The following is an 18,722-nucleotide window of genomic DNA, read 5'->3' on the forward strand; positions in this document are numbered from 1 at the left end:
CTGTGGGTCACCCTCATCTCCCTGACCTCGCGTCCCCCTCTCCCCCAGCCCACTCTGCTCCACCTCCTAGGTGTTCCTCAAACCTGCTGCCTTGCCCCTGCCTCAGGGCCTTTGCACTTACTGGTCCCTCTGCTAAACCACTCTTCTCCAAACCTCCATGTGGTCACCTTCCCTTCCTTCAAGTCCTTCTTTATATGTCATCTTCAAAGCAAAGACTTCCTTCCTATCAACCTTCTCAAATTACAACCACACCCACAATCCCCCCATCTCCCTGCCCTGTCTTATTTTTCTCTATTATGCTTACCACCATCCAACACTACATTATTCCTGTATTTGCTTGTTTTATTGGTTCTCTTCCTCCTCTGGAATGAAAAAGTCTCCACGAGGGCAGGAATCTGTCTATTTTGTTCATTGCTGTATCCCCAACTCCTAGAACAGTGCCTGGAACACGGTAGGTCCTTAATCAATAGGCGTTGATAAACAACAGCTATAAGAGCCCAATGGTTAAGAACCTGCAGCCAGGTTACATAGCTGTGTGGCCTTGGGCAAGTTGCTTAACCTCTCTGTGCCCTGGCTTCTTCCTTATCTATGCAGTAGAGATCATCTCAACAGCGCCCACCTCCTAGTCATGGGATTAAATGAGCTAATCCTGGTTACACACTTATCGAGGTGCCACCCTTACATGGGATCATCACTGCCTGCAGGCTGCCACACCTGGTCCACCCCACCTCAGCGCAGGGAGAATTATTATTACCACCTGGGGCAATGCATGAGCGGTATTGCATGGAAGCTGAATGGCTTGATTCAGAAGAGTCATAGCTGGTTAGTGGCAGGGCAGGGATGGAAGCAAGTCGCTTGGCTCCAGAGCCCAGACATGAATCATTACTCTCTTTGCTGAAGAAAAAGTGGAGAGAGGGGAAAGAGGAAGTAGTTGGGGAGAGTGAGAGAAAGCACAGGGAAAAAAGAAAAAGCCAGCGAGGAAGAGGAAACAATCACGTTTGGCCACGTCTGCCACCTAGGTCGCCACCGGGTGAAGACAGACCCAGAGTTCACATTCGCTGCTCTTATTCATTCAGCCGATATCGACCTACTATGCGCCAGGCACTCTGCTAGGTGCTGGGGACCCAGCAGTGAACATACAAAGCCTTGCTGATCTTCTATTCCAGCAGACAAGCAAGATCAATAAATGGTGAACATAATCACGGGTAAATTTTATAACATGCCAGGGCTGCGCTGCCCTATATGGTAACCACTGACCACGCGCGGCGACAAGACACTCGAAATGATGTTCACGTGAGAGCTGCTGTGTCCTACACACGCCAGGTTTCAAGGACTTACTGTGAAATAAAGATCATAAAATATCTCAACATTTTGATGTTGATTACACGTTGAAATGACAACATTGGGATATGTTGGGCTAATTAAAAATATACTACTGAGATTAATTTCTCCTGTTTCTTTTTACTTTTTAAAATGCAGCTACTGGAATTCCCTGGTGGTCCAGTGGTTAGGACTCCACACTTTCACTACTGAGGGTGCGAGTTCGATCTCTGGTTGGGGAACTGAGATACCACAAGCCAAAAAAAAAATAAAATGCTGCCGCTAAAATTTTTTTTTTAATTGCACATTTCTGTTGGACTGCACTGTGTTAGAGGATGATACATGATTTAGCAGGAAAAATAAGAGAACAGGGTAAGTGCCCCCAGTGGGCAGGGTTGCAATTTAAATGGGGTGGTTGGGGGAGGGCCTCCGTGAGAGGATGCCATTTGAGCAAAGACTTAAGGTAAGTGCAGGAACGAGCCACGTAGATATCTGGGGAAGGTCTTTCCAGGCCCAGGCAACAAGTCAGTGCAAAGGTCCTGCGGCAGGAGTGTGCCTGGATAGATGCTCTTTAAGATGCTGTAATATCCCATTGATGCAAATGACTTCTTAGGAGCTGTTTTTCTTCAGTAGGTGAAAATGACTCCTGCAATTTTTTTTTTACAATCCTTTTTTTTTGGCCATGCCAGGCGGCTTGCTTGCAGGATCCTAATTCCCCAACCAAGAATTGAACCCATGCCCCCTGCAGTGGAAGCACAGGGTCCTAACCACTGGACTGCCAGGGAATTCCCAGAACACTTTTTTTAGAATTTAGGAAAGTAGATTTTATTTGACACAGAGTACATTAGGGCTGCAGGAAGAGCAAACTGAAAAGACAAAGCAGGAGAGACACAGTTCTATTGAACAATTAAGTAACAGAGGGCAGGTCATTAAATGAAGAACAAAACAGTTGAGCTTGATCAAAGAATGCTCTTTTTCTAATGCCCATACTTTTGGAATTCCCGCTCTCTCTTGTCCAGCGGACACAACTACCGTGTTTTGAGGCAGCAGGAGTTGCAGGGGAAGTGCTTAAACTCCCCCATGCAACGGCGCATCTTCAGAAGTAGCAGACTCCTGGTTAGCTTGACATTCTATGCAAAGATTCATAACGTGGTTCCTGCAGGTGGCACAGTTACCAACCACGCTATCCCAGGCTCAGAGGGCTACCACATTTCCCCCTTTTCATGTCAAAGCGCTTCTTGCCTGCACTGATGCTGGTGCCACCCCAGGTATCCACATCCATCACCGCCGCCATTTTGGAAACACACAGACCCTCGCAGCTGTGTGCATGTTAATGCTAGTGGAGGTCTCCGGAGTCCCACCACCACCACCACACCCCCTAGGAGACTCAGCCAAGCCCCTACAAAACCCTGACTCCCTGCAGAATCACCCACCACCTCGGGAGTCTCCAGACGTCTTCCTTCACTAAAAGCTGCCAGTTGAACTTCACCTTTGCCCCCGCATCTCAGGACTTGAGACATGTATGTCTCTCTGGCAAGAGCTAAGTCTCCAACGCAAAACCACCTTCCATCTCAAAGGTGTAAGTGTGTGGGAGGGCTCAGCTGGCAACCAGGAGCTAACAACTCTGCTCTGTGTCTGCCGGATCACAAGAGAAAAGCCTCTGCCTGTTCCCACAGCCCAGACGGCTGGAGACGTGAGGATGGTTCCAGTCCCAGGACGCAGGAGGCTCCTCTGAGGTCACCTGGCCCCGCCGGACCTGCAGGGATGAACATCCATCCATCCATTCATGTAGCAGATATTCACCCGGTACCCACACTGTGCCAGGCCTACTGTGTGCTACGGGCAGGGGATAGAATAGTGAACAAGACAGACAGGTCCCCTCTGTCCTGGCCTCACGTTTTAGCAGGGGAGAGAGATTTTAAAACAAAACAAAACACACCTAAGCAAATAAATAAGGATTTTATATGATGCTAAAGTGCCAGTGAGAGAAACAGATGAGGTAACACCACAGAGAAATGAGGGGGTGGAGGGGTGACACCAGAAGGGTGAGACTGGGGAGGACATTCTGGCAAAATACACAGTAAGTGCAAAGGCCCTGTGGCAAGGAGATGTCCCATCTGTTCAAGGAACAGGTAAGCAGAGACAGTGCCATGAAGGGCAGGCGCCTCAGATAGCATGACCGTCCAGTTTATATCTCTTGTCCCAATATGATTATTACTAGCACCCTCCCCCTTTTACTCTCAAAGTTTGTGCAATAAATTAATTGTTAGGTTTTTCTTAGGCCATGGTAAAGAATTCCAATTTTAGCCGTGGAGATCTCATAGCAGAAGAGTAACCAAAATCAGAGTGATCTGATTTAGATTTTAAAATACCTTTCAGGGAATTCCCTGGCGGTCCAGTGGTTAGGACTCTGCACTTTCACTGCCGGGGCCCAGGTTCAATCTCTAGTCGGGGAAATAAGATCCCACAAGCTGCGCGGCACAGCCAAAAAATAAAAAAAATATATGGGACCTCTCTGGCGGTCCAGTGGTTAAGACCCCACGCTTCCACTGCAGGGGGCGCGGGTTCGAGCCCTGGTTGGGGAACTAAGATCCCACGTGCTGCGCGGTGCGACCAAAAAAACAAAGCTTTCAATGATTGCTAATTTTGAAGGGGTGATAACTGTTACGTGAAGCATTTTCGAGGTGCGTACTGCAGGATGTAGGGGAGAAAGGCCATCGTGACTGAGAGTAGTTTCAAAATAATTCACTAAAAGAGAAAGTGAAGAGGCTGGATGAAGCAGCTGTAACAAAAAAACTTGATAGGTGTTGAATCTGAAAAATGGGTCCATGGAGGTTCATGGTACGATTTTCTCTACTTTTGTGTCTGTTCCTAGAATAGACTGAATGTTTGTACCTCCCACACACACAACACACACACACAAAATTCGTATGTTAAATCTTAAGCCACAGCGTGATGGTATTTGGAGATGGGGGTGTCTCTGGGTGGTGATTAGGTCATGAGGTTGGAGCCATTTTGAATGAAATTCGTGCTCGTATAAAGGAAACCCCAGAGAGCTCCCTCACCACTTCAGCCACATGAGAACACAGGGAACCTATAACATCTATGAACCAGGAAGTGGGCTGTCGCCAGACACAGGATCTGCCAGCCCCTTGGTCTTGGACTTCGAGCCTCCAGAACCATGAGGAAAAAAAATATCTGTTGTTTATAAGACACCCAGTCTGCGGTATTCTGTTACAGCAGACACAGCAAACTAAGACAATTTCCCTTTTTTTCTTTAAAGAATAAAAATACTTCTCCCTGACTGCTGCTTGAGGGTCAAGAGTAAAAAGTGTGGCTCTGCTAGGATGAGAATGAGGTTGCCCTGCGCAGCCTGGGTTGTAGTGACTTGGGTTGGGGAAGCCAGGGAGACCTGGACGGATGGAAGGTGTATTTGGGATGGATGGATCAGGGGTGAGGGGTAAAGCCAGGGAAGAGATCTGTGTCATATCAGGAAGGGCTCAGTCATTCAACAAAGATTCATTGAGCATCTACCCTGTGCCAGACACAGTGCTGCGCTGGGGGATCCAGTGGTGGGCGAAGCAGCCGTGATCCCAGCCCTCTTGGAGCTCACCGTACTGGAGGAGAGACTGACAATAGATAATCACAGAGGTCTAGAATTACAAACAAAGGAAAAAGAGAGAGTTCTCGCAGAGCTTGAGAGTGGGAGGTCCTACGCCAGGATATTGTTCTGTCCCTCAAGGACCACCTTCTGCTTCTCCATCCTGACGTCTTCCCCAAGAAGGTGACCCTCAGAAGCCAGGTCAGCAGCCTCCCTTGTCCTCTGGTTTCTAGCTGGCTCTGGCCACGGGGAGGTAGGAGATCTGAAGAAGTTGAGTGAGGGAAAATGAGACGTTCTCCAGCCTCCTCTGGTGGTATGTTCTTAGTAAAGATACCGTTCATGCTCCTTTGCTACTCCGCTTACTGAGAATCCATGTTCCTTCCCCCAGAATCTGGGCTGACACTGTGACCTCTGTCAGCCACGGGTTGACTGTGGCAGAAGTGACCCTAGGTAGCCTCCAAGAGCGGACCTTAAGCCATCAGCAGCTCTACCTTCACCTCCTAAAACACTCCTTCTTGAACTCGGCCACCATGTTGTGAGGAAGCCCAAGCAGCTGTGTGGAGAAGCCACGTGAGTGAGGACCATGCCCCCAGCCACCAGCCCAGCTGGCAGCCAGCATCTGTGGACCTGCCCGGCACCCTGGCATTCCAGAACTATTCAAACCAGAAGGTGATAAGAAATACTAAATTTTTGTTGTTTTAAGTCACTACCTTTGGGGTGTTTTGCTTTTTTTTTTTGCAGCAACAAATAACAGAAATGCTCAGGCTGGCCACGACCCTTTCCAAGTAAGGCAGCCCCTCTCCTTCCAGGTTCCAAGGTCATTCCCTCCCCTCCAACCTTCAGCCCTAGGAGTGAGAACAGCTTCACAACTCCTTTTGTTTTCCTCACACCTTTAAAACAGTCCCTGTGTTAAAACCTCTTCAAAATCTCCCAGTTCTAATGCACTGTCCCCTTCCGGCTTGGACCCTGACAGATATGAGAACTGATTCTGTGGTGAAAAAGGAACTAATTAGAGAAGAGGAAGAGAATCCTAGAGATAGCATTCTGGGGAAAAGCCTGGAGGTAAGAAAGAATAGTCATTAAAAACAGCAAGTCTGGAGCCAGATAATCCAGGTTCAAATCTCGGCTCACGTGTGGGCATGATACTTACTTCTCTGGACTTCAATTGCCCCATCTGTAAAATGGGGCTAATAATACCTATTTCAGAGGGCTGTGGTGTGAACCAAGTGAGCTCCTATCTGTGAAGCCCTTAGAACTTTAGCGTGCTTATTTAATAAAACAAACAAACTGAAAGATCTCAGGTTGGTAGAGGGGAGAGGTGAGAATATGAGATGTGAGGTCAAAAAGTAAGCAAAGGTGGGACTTCCCTGGTGGTCCAGCGGTTAAGACTCCTGGCTTCCACTGCAGGGGGCACGGGTTCAACCCCTGGTCAGGGAACTAAGATCCTACATGCCGCGCGGTGAGGCCCCCCAAAAAAAGCAGAGGTGAGGCCCTCCTTTTCCACCATATGTCAATTCAGAAAGCCTTCACTGGCTGGCCCAGATGGGGTCAGGTCCCTCAATCATTCATTCATTCATTCCACAAACCATGGCATGCATTGGGCCCTGCTGTGAAGACAGGCAATGTCTTTGCCCTTGTGGTGCTTTCATAGCAGTGGGGGGCACAGACATAAGCAATCAGGCTGGGTAAAATTAGAGTGCCATGAAAATAAAACAAGACGTCGTAAGGAGAGTTACTTGAGATGGGCCGGCCAGTGGAGGCCTCTCTGAGGAGGTGGCATCGGAGCCAGACTTTGAGGGAGAATGTGGGGACCTGTGAAAAGTGCTTAGAGCAGTGAGCATAGCACGCGCCAAGGTCCTGGGGTGAGCACAGGCTGAACACATCAGAAGATCCACAAGAGGCTAGGGAGGCTGCATCTCAGGGAGTGGCAGGGGGAGAAGTGGGGGACCTGGACCAGCGCCAGAGCTGCAGGGCCTTGTGGGCCCTGGAGAGGGGTCTGGGCTTTATACCTGGGCAACGGGAAGACAGTGCAGGATTTAAGCAGGAAGTAACTCGATCCTGTTTGCTTTGAAAAAGGTTCACTCTGTGACCTCTGTAATACACCCTCCCAGAAGCAGATTCCTTTCCCTGAGAGCATTTTTCTCAGGTGCAGGTGGCATTATAGACCCAGTGGTGTGAGAATAATATCTTTGTCCCCACTGGTCTGGGACCTGTGTGAGACCGTGTCCCCCTTGCTCACAGGAAACTCTCAGTAAACACAGTTAAACAAAGAACCCTGTGAGTGAGTGTCCTGTGGTCCCTCTCGGCACCACCCCATGTCTGCCCAAACAGGAGTTTCTGCTGCTGGCAGCCGTGTGCAGAATGGTGTTGCCATCCATTTCTTGCCAAAGAATATTTCCAGAACCTGCTTGGACCTGGGTTTCAGCCACCCCCGGCACACACCTCAACCTGGTGTCCAGAAGCAGTGTCCTCACTGAGGAAAGAAAATGGCAACTTTGCTGTTCTACAGTTGAGGGAATTTTTTAAAAGGGCAAAGGCCTTTTCTATCCTAAAGGATTCTTTGTACCAACGTTGGCCTCAACAACACTCCTGCTTGGCGGCACAGCGGCCGTCCTCTTGCTCTGATGCTGTGGGATGTGTCCCCAGGCATCGGCAGGCCCCAGGCAGACAAGGTGGGTGTTGTAAAGGAAGGGGCCGTGACAGGAGCTGCAGTTTTCTGGGCAGGACAGAAAATGTTCTGTCAGGAGAAACAGCAAAACAGATGGGGACCTGCTGCAGACAGAGCCGTTTAGTTAGGCTGAAGCACGAACACTTGGCTTTCATTGAAGAAAGCCAGTGTATAGCAGGCCACACACGGTGAGAGGTTAAGTGGTTCTCTTGAGTTAGGAAGAGAAGCCTGAAAAACTCCACTCAGATTTCAACAAACCAGCGCTAGCACACTTTGGACCTGAAAACAAAAGCCCTAAGAAATCGAGAGAAAGAGAGAGAAAAAGCTGGACTGTGGGGCTTCTGTGTGCTTTTAGATACTTCCCTGAAGGCTGCTGGCATAATCATGCCACCTTCACATTCCACATTTCAGTTCCTTGAACAAAGTTCACTCCCACCCCAGGGCCTTTGCACCTGCTGTGCCCTCTGCCTGGAATCCTTCCCCTGCCCCTCTTCACATAGTTGGCTCTTCTTCATTCAGTTCTCTGCTCAAATGTCACCTTCCCAGAGAAGCCCCACCCTCCTTCACTCTCCAGCAAACCACTCTATTTTCCTTCTTGAACGTTGTCTGAAATTATTCTGTTGGTTTATTTGTGGACTTGCTTTTGTGTCTGTCTCCCCCCGCTGGAATGCAGCTCTACAACAGCAGGGACCTCTCTCATGCTCTCCAGTACCCAGAACCATCCTGACACATAGAAGACACTCAGTAAACATTCACCGCATAAGTAAATCAATAAAGCTGTTGACTGCGGCTGCTGGCTACTTGCCAGAGGGTTTCACACCTGCAGCCATTGAGATGCTTTTGGCTGAAAGTACTAGAAAGCACCAACCTGAGCCGTTTAACAATGAAGACATTTATTATTTCCACAAAAGGGGGAAGTCCTGAGACGGAGCAGCTTTGGGGTTCTCAGTTTCCGTGGTCAAGGATGGACATCATTGAGTACCCACGTTCTTTCCATCTTCCTGCCCCAGCATCTGCTGCAAGGCAAGTTGGCAGCCATCAACCCGGAAGTCCCCCGGCACACCACCCCCATGTCTTATTGGCCAAAATTTGGTCATGTGTCCACTTCTCAGCCAATCATAGTGAGGGAATGGTGTCAACCTCAAACTTAGCTGACCTTTAGAATCCTGGGGGGCTTCAAAGTCAGAGCTCATGCCCCGTTCTCGGAGATTTTCGGGGTCCGGGGTCCAGCACTGGGGTTGGTGTTTTTAACTCCCTGTGTGACCCCCACGTGCAACGGGGGCTCAGAGCCATTCATCTCGGGCTGTGGTTCTCCGTTCTGAGAGATGGGAACAAGATAGAAATGCAAATTCTTGGTCCTTACCCCAGACCTGCTGAGTCAGACACTCTAGGGCGAGGCCCAGTATCTGGGTCTTCACAAGCCGTCCAGGGGATCAGAACTCCTGGGGACTGCGAGAAGGGAGGAGAAGAATCTTCCAGAAGAACAAATGCTTTGAGTGCAGCCTGTGGTTGGGAGGGAGGGACTCCCACGCTGACGGGTCCCCCAGCTCCTCTACCAGGAGACAGGCCCATGGTCTCCCATTCCATCCTTTCCTCTGAGGCCGCTGAGATCTGCAGCAGCTTCAGATGTCCCCGGGCTCTGTGACCTTGATTTTGATTTTGGCTCTCAAGTGTGGCCTGAATTGAAGTTAGTGCAATCAGCTGGGGGCTCCATGGGCAAAGGGCATCTTCTCTTCCAGTTCCTCTCTCCCCAGACCTGCCCCGCAGGGAAGGGAGACAGGTTCTCAGGCGGGAAGGAGTTTATTTCAGCAAGGTGTTTACCGGTCCTAAGATACTGGAATCAAGTTCCTGAAACTCTACCCGAAGGAACTCATTCAGAGAGCAACAAGACACCAGCGTCAGCCCAGGCTTTGTTATTGATGTAAAAGCATTTGAGTCGTTTTTCCTCTTCGTTCTGTTTTCTCTCCCTCCTACCCCCAGCTAACCATTAAGATTTCGCTTGTCTTGATATTTCTCAAATCCTTTTATTTCTCTCCATCTGTAGTGGGTAGAATTGTGTCCCCCAAAAAAGATATGTTCAAGTCTTAACCCCCAGGACCTGTGAGTGTGACCTTATTTGGAAATAGGGTCTTTGCAGGTGTGATCAAGTGAAGAATTGTGTCCCCCAAAAAATGTATGTTCAAGTCTTAACCCCCAGGACCTGTAAGTGTGACCTTATTTGGAAATAGGGTCTTGCGGGTGTGATCAAGTGAAGATGAGGTCATCCGGGATTGGGGTGGCCCTAAATCCAATGACTGGTGTACTTATAAGAGGAGGGGACACAGGGGAGGCTGGAGTGATGGGTCTACAAGCCAAGGAACGCCGGCAGCCACCAGAACTGGAAAAAGCAAGGAAGGTTCCTCCGGTAGAGGCTTTGGAGAGCATGCGACACCTTGGTTTCCAACTTCTGACCCCCAGAGCTCTGAGAAACACATTTCTGTTGTTTGAAGCTGCCCAGGTTGTTGTACTTTGTTACGGCAGCACTCGCAAATGAATGCACCATTTCCACTGCCTTGGTTAGATCAGTGGTTCTCACACCTGAGGCACTTCAGAATCACCTGGTGGGATGGTGGTAGGGGGGACCCAAAGAGCTGCCCCCCGCAACCAGGGGGCCTGATTCAGTAGGTCTGGATGGGCTTATAATTTTGCATTTCTAGCAAGTTCCCGGGAGACACTGACGCTGCTATTTTGGAGACCACACTTTGAGAATCACTGAAACACCATCATCCTGCCTGGACGACAGACCCATCCCCCAACTGGCCTAAACTGTCTTCTCCATCCCCCACCCGCAGGCAGACAGAGCTTCTTAAAACTCACCGTGGAGGGCTTCCCTGGTGGCGCAGTGGTTGAGAGGCCGCCTGCCGAGGCAGGGGACATGGGTCCGTGCCCCGGTCCGGGAAGATCCCACGTGCCGCGGAGCGGCTGGGCCCGTGAGCTATGGCCGCTGAGCCTGCGCGTCCGGAGCCTGTGCTCCGCAACGGGAGAGGCCACGGCAGTGAGAGGCCCGCGTACCGCAAAAATAAAATAAAATAACAGGGGGACTTCCCTGGCGGTTCAGTGGTTAGGACTCTGCACTTCCACTGCAGGGGGCACAGGTTCAATCCCTGGTGGGAGAACTAAGATCCCACATGATGTGCGGTGTGGCCAAAAATATTTTTTTTCGTTAAAAAAAATAAACAATTAACTTTTCTTCCCCTGCCCCCCTTTTGGCCCCATCGCATGGTATGCAAGGTCTTAGTTCCCCGGCCAGGGATTGAACCCGGGCCCCCTGCAGTAGAAGGGCAGAGTCTTCCCTGGACCGCCAGGGAAGTCCCTTAACTTCCTCTTTAAAAAAACTATTTTATTGAGTCACACACCATAAAGTTAAGCCTTTGAAGGCATAGGATTCCATGGGTTTTAGTACGTTCATAATGTTGGACAACTCTCACCACCATCTAATTCCAGAACATTTTTATCTCCCCCAAAAGAAACCCCATACCCTTTAGAAAGTCACTCCCTGCTCCCCCTCCCCCAGCCCCCGACAACCACTCATCTGCTTTCTGTTTCTGGGTTTGCTTATTCGCACATTTCATATAGATGGAATCCAATCAACTGTTAAAAAGAACGTAAGCAGGACTTGAATGGACCAAATGATGAGGTTGGGGTGCGAACCACGGATTACAGTTCATTCAATTCTGTGCTCTGACAGCCAACGGGAAAAGCCAGAATCTGGGTCATTGTGGCGATGTTCAGGTACTAAATCAACCCCTACTGGAGCAGCCCCACTTCTGGCGTCTTGTTACGCAACGTAACAAAGGTCTCTATTGTTCTAGTCGCTTTTGATTGGATTTTTCCTTACTTACCACCCAGAGCCCTCAAAGTGATATGACCCAGAAACCCACACCCCTACGGCTGCAGTTCCCTCCAGCCACGAGCCTTTGCACATGCTGTTCCCGCCGCCTGGAAAGATTCTCCGACCAGCTGCGGCTTCTCCGTCCTTTTGACTTCAGCCTCTGTTTAAAAGTTACCAGAGAGCTTCCCTGGTGGCGCAGTGGTTGAGAGTCCGCCTGCCGATGCAGGGGATGCGGGTTTGTGCCCCGGTCCGGGAAGATCACACATGCCGCGGAGTGGCTGGGCCCGTGAGCCATGGCTGCTGAGCCTGCACGTGTGGAGCCTGTGCTCCGCAATGGAAGAGGCCACAACAGTGAGAGGCCCGCATATCGCAAAAAAAAAAAAAAAAAAAAAAAAAAAAAATTACCAGAAGTCTTATTTTAGGGGCTTGCTGGAGGCCCTGTCTACATCTTGCTGGGTGGGCCCATCAGTATTCACGCAGGACACGTGCGTTGTAGAGGAGGGGATTCTGCCCCAGAGGAGGAAGGAGGAGAAAGATCCTGGCAGGGCAACCACCAGTGCCACCTGCATTTCCATGGGATTGAACACCCAGCCCTGAGCCCGCTGGATCCAAAGTATGCACCTTTTTCATTTTGAAAAGCTTTTCCAAGCCAGTCTCCAAAAAGAGTATCACCATTTATACTCCCAGTGACAGTAGACACAAGAACCTTTTCTGTATCCTCAACAGTTGGGTATTATCAAACGCTTCATTTTCGCACACTGGAGAGGTGAAAAATGACTAATTGCTTGGCTCTGCACTTCTTTTCATTATAAATGAGGCCGAACATTTTTTCGTATAGTTATCAGCCATTTGTGAACTTCACGTTGACCTCCTGTGATCGTTTCTTCTACTGTCTTGTTTGTTAGCACTCGCTCTTTGTATATGAAGGACACCAATTCTTTGCCTAACATCAGAGTTACAAATATATTTTCCAAGTCAGCTTTGCGTTCAATATTTTGCAAAAGGTGAAATTTTATTTTCTCGTGATCAGATTTACTTTTTCTATGAATTCTTAGTTTTGTGTTATATTCAGAAAAGTCTCCCAAACCAAGCATTTTTTAAAAATCTGCATTCTCTTCCAGTGATTTGTAGGTGTTTCTATTTTTATATCTCTGCTCCATTTGGAATTAATTTGTTTTCAGCTATGGAGTAAGAAAGGAATCCAGTTATGCCAATCCAATGTATTACAAGTCCTTTCTCCACTGAATGAAGTCACCATCTTTAACAAGCCAGTTTCTTTATATACTTTCATCTCTCTCTGGATTCTTCTCTTTCGACAATGCTCAATCCAGCCATTCCTTCTCTAGGGCCAACTGTATCTAATACTCCACCTTTATAATTCATTATAATATTTGGTAAAGCTAATCTCCCTTCTCTAGTCTCCATTTCCAGAATTTTCCTGACAATTCTCACGTATTCATTTTTTTCTGTGTACTTCAGCACCATTTTCTCAAAGTCCTCCATAATTTCCTGTTGGTTATTTAACTGGGATTGCACTGATTTCTGGCTATATTTAGGGAACTCTGACATCATTCCAAAATGGATTCTTCTTCTCTAAGAACAAAGATCATCTCGCCACTCATCCAAGCTTCCTTTTATATTTAATAGCAGAATTTTAACACCTTTTATATTTATATCCTCCACATTTCTTGAGAAGTTTGCTGCTAAATATTACATCATTATGGTTGCTATTGTAAATTGGATCTTTTCTTCCATGATAAGTAAAGTTGTGTTTTTATAGTCAAGTCCAAAGATTGATTCAGCAGGTATGGATTGAAACTCCAAGAATTCTGCACTGTTAATCCACAATCCAGCCCATCATGACACTCACTGGAGTCTGAGAACCTTCTTCATTCAACACTACGAATCTCAGATTGGAGAAGAATCTTAGGCCAAGAGAGCAAATTTGTTTCTTCCTGTGCCACGTTTCACATCCTTTGCAATTTTTGAAAAGTAAGAACTGAAATTGGAGTTTTGCCCAGCACAGAACTGACAAGAGGAAATGTTTTTTGTTTTTTTGCGGTAGGCGGGCCTCTCACTGTTATGGCCTCTCCCGTTGCGGACCACAGGCTCCGGACGCGCAGGCTCAGCGGCCATGGCTCAGGGGCCCAGCCGCTCCGCGGCATGTGGGATCTTCCCGGACCGGGGCACAGAACCCACGTCCCCTGCATCGGCAGGCGGACTCTCAAACACTGTGCCACCAGGGAAGCCCGACAAAAGGAAATGTGTTCTTATTTAAGTGAAACAAAACACAAACTCTTAGATTCCCGTGAATGAGCAACTCAGACTCTGCTCAGAGCGAAAGGCAAGACCAAGCCTCCATAAACCGAGTGAAAGGAGGCTCCAGGAGCACGTGGGAAAGTGCTCTTCTCCAGCATGTGGCCCGTGTTCATCCAGGATGTAGGGTCTTTGCAAATCACCCACTCCAACTGTCCTATGTTACAAATGAGGGTTATGAGGTCCTGAGAGACCTGTTCCAGAGGATCCAAGGTCCACCTCATAGTTCATTTTGCATAAATACAAACTGTGCACAACTTCTATGGAAAATTTACATCACAAAGCCTCAAAGAAAACCTCTGGAAAGCTGCACAAGAAACCAGTGACAGAGGTTATCTCTGTGGAAGGCAGTCAGAGCAGAGGGAGACATTTCCTCCCCCCCCCAGAACACTTTCATGCTTGTGGTAGCTTTAAAACATGCCTGTGAATTCTCTGACATTTATCCATGAAAAGGTGGAGCCCGTTATGCACCAAAGGACACAGTCAACAGAGCGAAAAGGCAACCTACAGAAGGGCAGAAAATATTTGCAAATCATATATCTACTAAGGGGTTAATCCAGAATATATAAAGAGCTCTTACAACTCCACAACCCCCAAATCAAATAACCCAATTTAAAAATGGACAAAGAACTTGAATAGAAATTTCTACAAAGATGTTATACAAATAGCCAACCAGCATATGAAAAGATTCTCAACATCACTGATCATCAGAGAAATGTAAATCGAAACCACAGTGAGATATCACCTTACACACATTAGGATGGCTACTATCAAAGCAAAATGAACAAATAAACAAAACAGAAAATAACAAGTGTTGGGAAGGATGTGAAGAAATTGGAACCTTTGGGCACTGTTGGTGGCAATGTAAAATGGTTTAGCCATTATGGAAAACAGTATGGCAATTCCTCAAAAAATTAAAATAGAATTACCATATGATTTACCAATTCCATCTCTGAGTATACACCTAAAAGAATTCAGAGCAGGATCTCAAAGAGATATTTGCACATCCATGCAAATAGCAGCATTATTTATGACGGCCAAGAGGTCGAAGCAACCCAAGAGTCCACTGATGGATGGATAAACAACAGGTAGTATACACATACAATGGAATATTGTTCAGCCTTAAAAATTAGGAAGGAAATCCGGTCACATGGTACAACATGGATGAACCTTGACGAGATTATGCTAAGTGAAATAAGCCAGTCGCAAAAAAGACAAATACTGTATGATTTCACTTATATGAGGTACCCAGAGTAGTCAAACTCATAGAGACAGAAAGTAGAATTCTGGTTGCCAGAGGCTGGGTGGAGTGGGGTGGGAAGTTGTTATTCAGTGACTTTTAGTTTTGCAAGATGCAGAAGTTCTGGGCATCTGTTGTACAATGATGTGCATATAGTTAACACTACTGAACTGCATACTTAAAAATGGTTAAGATGGTACATTATATGTTATGTGTTTTTTAACCACATTGCGGGGGGCGGGGAAAGAAAGCAAAAACCGGAACAAAAAGGCAGAAACTAATTCTCTTCCCCTTGAATGTTTAGGCAGTTGTCTCGCTGCTCTGCCATACACACACCCCGCCCAGAGAGTCAGAGCTGGCTCACTGGCAGGCCGTCCCCATTCAAGCCCGAGGGCAGAGGGAAAGTGAGTGAAGGACAACCAGGTTCCTTTCTAATAACATGACCTTGAAGTTGTACCTTCTAGCTGTACTTGCTTCTCATGCATAGAAGGTGGCAGAAGTGATGCAGTGTTCACCTGGCTCTCAAGGGCTGCTGGCTCTTGGAACCCAGCCGCCATGCTGGGAGGAACCCCTAACCACATGAACTTGCTCTGCGTAGAGTTCTGGCAAGAGCCCCCACTGAGGTCCCAGCCAAAACCAGCTCCCGATGCCAAACGAGTGAGGGAGGAAGCCTCCCCGACCCCTCCAGCCATTTCTGACCCCAAGCACAGGAGAGATCCCTGCAGCGACCACCTTGCTGAGCCCACTCACCCCAGAACCATGGGAGATCATCGTAATAGATCATAGTGGTTTTCCACCACTAAGTTCGGAATGGTTTATGAAGCAGCAATAGATAATCAAAGCAATGCTGTTGAATTTTTTTAAATCGTGTATATGTATTAGGTATTTTTTTAATTTTAAAAAGACATGGGGGGGCTTCCCTGATGGCGCAGTGATTGAGAGTCCACCTGCCGATGCAGGGGACATGGGTTCGTGCCCCGGTCCAGGAAGATCCCACATGCCACGGAGCAGCTGGGCCCGTGAGCCATGGCCGCTGAGCCTGCGCGTCCGGAGCCTGCGCTCCGCAATGAGAGAGGCCACAACGGTGAGAGGCCCGCGTATCCCAAAAAAAAAAAAAAAAAAAGACATGGGACTTCCCTGGTGGCACAGTGGTTAAGAATCTGCCCGTGCTCTGCAACAAGACGCGTAACAGGAAACTCCCTGGCGGTCCAGTGGTTAAGACTCTGTGCTCAATGCAGGAGACACGGGTTCGAGCTCTGGTCTGGAAAGATACCACATGCTGCGGAGCAACTAAGCCCGTGCGCCACAACTACTGAGCCCGTGCGCCGAGAGCCCGTGCTCTGCAACAAGAGAAGACGCCGCAATGAGAAGCCCATGCACTGCAACGAAGAGCAGCCCCCACTCGCGGCTCACGCAACTAGAGAAAGCCCGCGCACAGCAGTGAAGATCCAACGCAGCCAAATAAATAAATAAGTAAATAAATAAATTTATAATTTTAAAAAGATAAAGCCTTATTGCTGCTTTTACAGTCTAAAGATTTACATAAAAGCTAAAAAGATTCTACATCATAGTTTTTTTTGCCCATGTATCCTAAAGAACTACTTTCAGAATTTTTTCCTGATTGTGGAATATTTTAAACATTCATGAAAGGATAGGGAATAACATATTCAGCATCCAGCTCTATTGAACCTTAATATTATGACATATTTGGTGCGCTTGTTTTTTAAAAATACTTTTTAAACATTTTAAATTGTGATTTTAAAAAGACACATAAGAGGGCTTCTCTCGTGGCTCAGTGGTTAAGAATCCGCCTGCCAATGCCAGGGACACAGCTTCGAGCCCTGGTCTGGGAAGATCCCACATGCCGCAGAGCAACTAAGCCCGTGCGCCACAACTACTGAGCCTGTGCTCTAGAGTCCGCGAGCCACAACTACTGAGTCCGCGTGCCACAACTACTGAAGCCCACGCACCTAGAGCCCATGCTCCGCAACAAGAGAAACCCGTGCACAGCAATGAAGAGTAGCCCCCGCTCACCACAACTAGAGAAAGCACGCGCACAGCAGTGAAGACCCAATGCAGCCAAAAATAAATACATTTTTTAAAAATAAATAAATAAATAAAAAGACACGTAACAGGGAACTCCCTGGCGGTCCAGTGGTTAGGACTCTGTGTGTCCACTGCAGGGGGCATGGGTTCAATCCCTAATAGAAGAAGTTCCCAAATGGGAGCCTCTATGACTATTTTCTGTTTCTCCACCTATTTCCTAAACACTTTTCCATGTGTGCACTGTTTTTCTTTAATCATTTTAACCATCTTGCAAGTGTACAGTTCAGTGGCATTAAGTACATTCACATTGTTGTGCCACCATCCATCTCCAGAACTTTTCCATCTTCCCCAGCTGAAACTCTGTCCCACTTAAACAATTCCTCATCTCCCTCCCCCAGCCCCTGGCAGCAACCCCCATTCTACTTTCTGTCCCCATGAATTTGACATCTCCAGGGACCTCATATAACTGAAATCCCACGTTATCTGCCCTTTTGTGACTGGCTGATCGCATTTAGCACAATGTCCTCAAGATCAACCATGTTGCAGCCTGTGTCAGAATTCCCTTCCTTTTCAGGCTTCCCTGGTGGCGCAGTGGTTAGGAGTCCGCCTGCCGATGCAGGGGACGCGGGTTCGTGTCCCGGTCCGGGAAGATCCCACGTGCTGCAGAGCGGCTGGGCCCGTGAGCCATGGCCGCTGAGCCTGCGCGTCCGGAGCCTGTGCTCCGCAACGGGAGAGGTCACAACAGTGAGAGGCCCGCGTACCAAAAAAAAAACAAAAACAAAAGAATTCCCTTCCTCTTCATGGCTGGATAATATCCTAATGTATAGATACACCACCTTTTGTTTATCCATTCATCCGTTGATAGACGTTTGTATTCTTCCCACATTTTTGGCTATGGAATAGTGCTTCTCCGAACATGGGTGGACCAAAATTATCTTTAAATGTTATATAGTTTAAAAGTCAACAGTCCTGTGTATCTGCCACTGCAGATTTGCATTCCGAGAGCAGAAAGTCAATTACTCATGAGGAAAAGGACTAAGTGACAGCCCCTTACCTGTGCAGTTAAATGAACAATCTGTACCTGATGATGGAGTCTCTTATGAGAAACATCATATTTTTTTTTAAGTGACAGCCGGGCCCTTTTATAATTTGTCGTAGCTTTGGGCGTTCCATATCCAATTCTACCCTTCCTTCTGAATCCACCATAGCTAATAATTAGCAGCACACAGTTCAACACCAGTGACGGGTGAGGCAATCAATATAAACGGTAGACGCTGCCCTGAAGGGCAAAGTCCCCAACTAAGATACAGAGAACTTGGAGAAGTGTTCTTCATATTGAAAGTGCTTTTGCCAGTGAAATAATGAATAAGGTTAGGGGAAACTTAAAATAATTTTCAAATTAAAACTATTGTAAGATACCATTATTCACCTAGCGGACAAGCAAAGATCAAAGTTTGAAAAGCCCCAGTGCTGGCCAGGGTGTGGGGAAACAGGGGCTGTTGATTATTGTTGGCAGAGTGTAAATTTGTGTAACCTCTTTGGAGGGGGACTTGGCAAAGTCTGTCTAAATTTAAAAAGCATGTGCCCTTTGACCCACAAGTTCCCTTGAGAAGCGTATCTATCAGATATACATGCGCACGCGGGCAAAGATCTATGTGTA

General features: G+C 47.7%; 1 pseudogene; it reads right to left on the minus strand.

Annotated features, from left to right (window-relative positions):
• Positions 1-2,297: 2,297 nt before the first annotated feature.
• Positions 2,298-2,620, minus strand: LOC115855520 (E3 ubiquitin-protein ligase RBX1 pseudogene; annotated as a pseudogene).
• Between the last annotated feature and the right edge of the window lie 16,102 nt (positions 2,621-18,722).

Source organism: Globicephala melas, chromosome 13, assembly GCF_963455315.2.
Source record: "Globicephala melas chromosome 13, mGloMel1.2, whole genome shotgun sequence".
Taxonomy (NCBI): Eukaryota; Metazoa; Chordata; class Mammalia; order Artiodactyla; family Delphinidae; genus Globicephala; species Globicephala melas.